Genomic DNA, 3674 nt, shown 5'->3' on the forward strand with positions numbered 1-3674 from the left:
CTCCAGTGGCTGCCAAGGTCCACTCCAGTGGCTGCCAAGGTCCACTCCAGTGGCCCAGGTTGCTGACTTATCTTCATGCCTCTCACACGTGCCCTGCTGACGTCACTCCTGTGTATCACATATAATCTACACGTAACACATTGTTGCTCACACGTTACTCACACATTACTCACACGTTACTCACACGTTACTCACACGTTACTCACACGTTACTCACACATTACTCACATGTTACTCACACGTTACTCACACGTTACTCACACGTTACTCACACATTAATCACACGTTACTCACACGTTACTCACACATTACTCACATGTTACTCACACGTTACTCACACGTTACTCACACGTTACTCACACATTAATCACACGTTACTCACACGTTACTCACACATTACTCACATGTTACTCACACATTACTCACATGTTACTCACACGTTACTCACACGATACTCATACGCTACTCACACCACCTGTTCGCTGATCTAGACGCTTGTGTGGTGAGTGGTGGGCGCTACGCGCTGGACCAGTGCCTAGGTAGAAGTTGGTGGTAGGTACCAGTATGTCCCCTCCTCCTGATGCCTGTCCCGGGGGGGGGGGGGTAAGACCAAGCAGCGCTGGTCATCGGAATGTGACCCCGCCTCCTGCGTGACCCCTGACCCTTAACCTTTCAGTGTTGACCAGTTTTTCCTTCCTTTCTCCCGACCTCCCACTACACTCTCGTGCCAGCATTGTCTTTCATACCATGACTCTTACTCACCACTTACAATACATTCTTCCCCATCATGTTATCATCACTATTAAAGATAACTACCTCCTTATATCCCAGTGTCCCACCCCACCTGGGACACCTTGTCCCAGTGTCCCACCCCACCTGGGACAGTCTTGTCTCAGTGTCCCACCCCACCTGGGACAGTCTTGTCTCAGTGTCCCACCCCACCTGGGACAGTCTTGTCTCAGTGTCCCACCCCACCTGGGACACCTTGTCCCAGTGTCCCACCCCACCTGGGACACCTTGTCCCAGTGTCCTACCCCACCTGGGACACCTTGTCCCAGTGTCCCACCCCACCTGGGACACCTTGTCCCAGTGTCCCACCCCTCTCTGCCTCTATGCATTGTTCTGCTTCGTCTGTTATCATTGTTGTTGTCTTTACTACCTGTTTTTATTCCTGTTGTCTTCACTGCCTGTTATCATAACTGTTGTTTTCACTGCCTGTTATTATTCCTGTTGTCCCTTCTGTTGTTCTTGTTTGAACTATTGTCACCTGAACACTACCGGACCATCACATCCGTACAACACCCATCCCAACTTGTCTTGCTCGCTAGTTCTCTTGCCCGTTACGTCTCTTGCCCACTAGTTCTCCTGCCTGCTGATCCTCTTGCCCTCTGGTTCTCTTGCCTGCTAGTACTCTTGCCTTCTGGTTCTTTTGCCCATTAGTTCTCTTGCCCTCTGGTTCTCTTACATGCTAGTTCTCTTGCCCGCTAACTCACCTGCTTGCTAGTTCTCTTGCCCATTACTTTCCTTGCCCTCTAGTTTTCTTTCCCACTTGTTCTCTTGCCTGCTGGTTGTCTTGCCTGCTGGTTGTCTTGCCTTCTACTTCTGTTGCGCGGAAGTCCTCTTGCCCGGTAGTTCTTTTGCCCACCATATGTCTTGCCCATCATTTTTCTCACCTACCAGTTGTCTTTCCCGACTGTTGTCTTGCCTTCCAGTTCTCTTGCCCATCAGTTCTCTTGCCCACCAGATGTCTTACCCACCAGTTGTCTTGTCTGCCAGTTGTCATGACTACCAGTTATCTTGCCCTCCGTTGTCTTGTCCACTACTTGTCTTGCCACCATTTGACTTGCGCACCAGTAGTCTTGCCCTCCAGTTCTCTTGTCCTCCAGTTCTCTTGCCCTCCAGTTATCTTGCCCTCCAGTTTTCTTGCTCACCAGTTCTCTTGCCCTAAAGGTTCTTTTGCAGACCATTAATCTTGCCCACCAGTTCTCTTGCAAACCAGTTGTCTCGCCCGGCAGTTGTCTTGCCCTCCTATTGTTTTGCCCGCCAGTAGTCTTGCCCTCCAGTTATCTTGCCTGTCAGTTCTCTTGCCCACCAGTTATCTTTACCACCAGTTGTCTTGCCCGCCAATTGTCATGCTCACCAGTTGTCTTGCCCGAATGTTGTCTTGCCCACCAATTGTCTTGCCCTCTGTTTATCTTGACTACCAGTTGTCTTGCCCGCCATTTGTCTTGCCCAATAGTTGTCTTGCCCTTGCTGTCTTGCCCTCCAGTTGTCTTCCCGCCAGTTGTCTTGCCCTCCAGTTGTCTTACCCGCCATTTGTCTCACCCTCCAGTTGTCTAGCCCGCCAATTGTCTTGCCCACCAGTTTTCTTGCTCTGCCAGTTGTCTTGCCCACCCGTAATCTTGCCCACCAGTTGTCTTGCCCGCCAATTGTCTTGCCCGCCAGTTGTCATGCCCACCAGTTGTCTTGTCCGACTGTTGTCTTGCCCTTAAGTTGTCTTACCCTCCATTTGTCTTGTCCATCAGTTGTCTTACCCGCCATTTGTCTTGCCCATCAGTTGTCTTACCCTCGCTGTCTTGCCCTCCAGTTGTCTTGCCCCCAGTTGTCTTGCCCGCCATTTGTCTTGCCCTCTAGTTGCCTTGCCCACCAGTTGTTTTTCCCACCAGTTTTCTTGCCCGTCAGTTGTCTTGCCTTCCAGCTGTCTTGCCCGCCAGTTGTCCTGCCGGCCAGCTGTCTTGCCCATCAGTTGTCTTGCCCACCAGTTGTCTTGCTCACCAGTAGCATTGCCCACCAGTAGTCTTGCCCACCAGTTGTATTGCCCATCAATTGTCTTGCCCTCCAGTTGCCTTGCCCGCCAGTTGTCTTGCCCACCAGTTGTCTTGCCCGCCAGCAGTCTTCCCCACCAGTTATTTTGCCCGCCAGTTATTTTGCCCGCCAGCCGTCTTGCCCGCCAGTTGTCTTGCCCACCAGTTGTTTTGCCCGCCAGTTGTCTTGCCCGCCAGTTGTCTTGCCCACCAGTTGTCTTGCTCGCCAGTTGTCTTGCCCACCAGTTGTCTTGCCCACCAGTTGTCTTGCCCGCCAGTTGTCTTGCCCTCCAGTTGTCTTGCCCGCCAGCTGTCTTGCCCACCAGTTGTCTTGCTCACCAGTTGTTTAGCCCACCAGTTGTCTTGCCCACCAGTTGTTTTGCCCACCAGTTGTATTGCCCAACAGTTGTTCTACCTGCCAGTTGTCTTGCCCACTAGTTCTCTTGCCCTCCAGTTGTCTTGCCCTCCAGTTGTCTTGCCCTCCAGTTATCTTGTTCACCAGTTGTTTAGCTCGCCAGTTGTCTTGTCCGCCAGTTATCTTGCCCACCAGTTGTCTTGCCCCCAGTTGTCTTGCCCACCAGTAGTTTTACCTGCCAGTTGTCTTACACACCAGTTGTCTTGCCCTCCAGTTGTCTTGCCCTCCAGTTGGCTTGCCTTCCAGTTGTCTTGCCCACAAGTTGTCTTGCTAACCTGTTGTTTAGCCCGCCAGTTGTCTTGCCCGCCAGTTGTCTTGCCCACCAGTTGTCTTGCCCGCCAGTTGTCTTCCCCACCAGTTGTCTTGGCAACCAGTTGTCTTGCCCACCAGATGTCTTGCCCGCCAGTAGTCTTGCCACCAGTTGTCTTGCCCGCCAGTTGTCTTGCCCGCCAGTT

The sequence above is a fragment of the Panulirus ornatus genome, chromosome 69 (assembly GCF_036320965.1).
Source record: "Panulirus ornatus isolate Po-2019 chromosome 69, ASM3632096v1, whole genome shotgun sequence".
Classification (NCBI taxonomy): domain Eukaryota; kingdom Metazoa; phylum Arthropoda; class Malacostraca; order Decapoda; family Palinuridae; genus Panulirus; species Panulirus ornatus.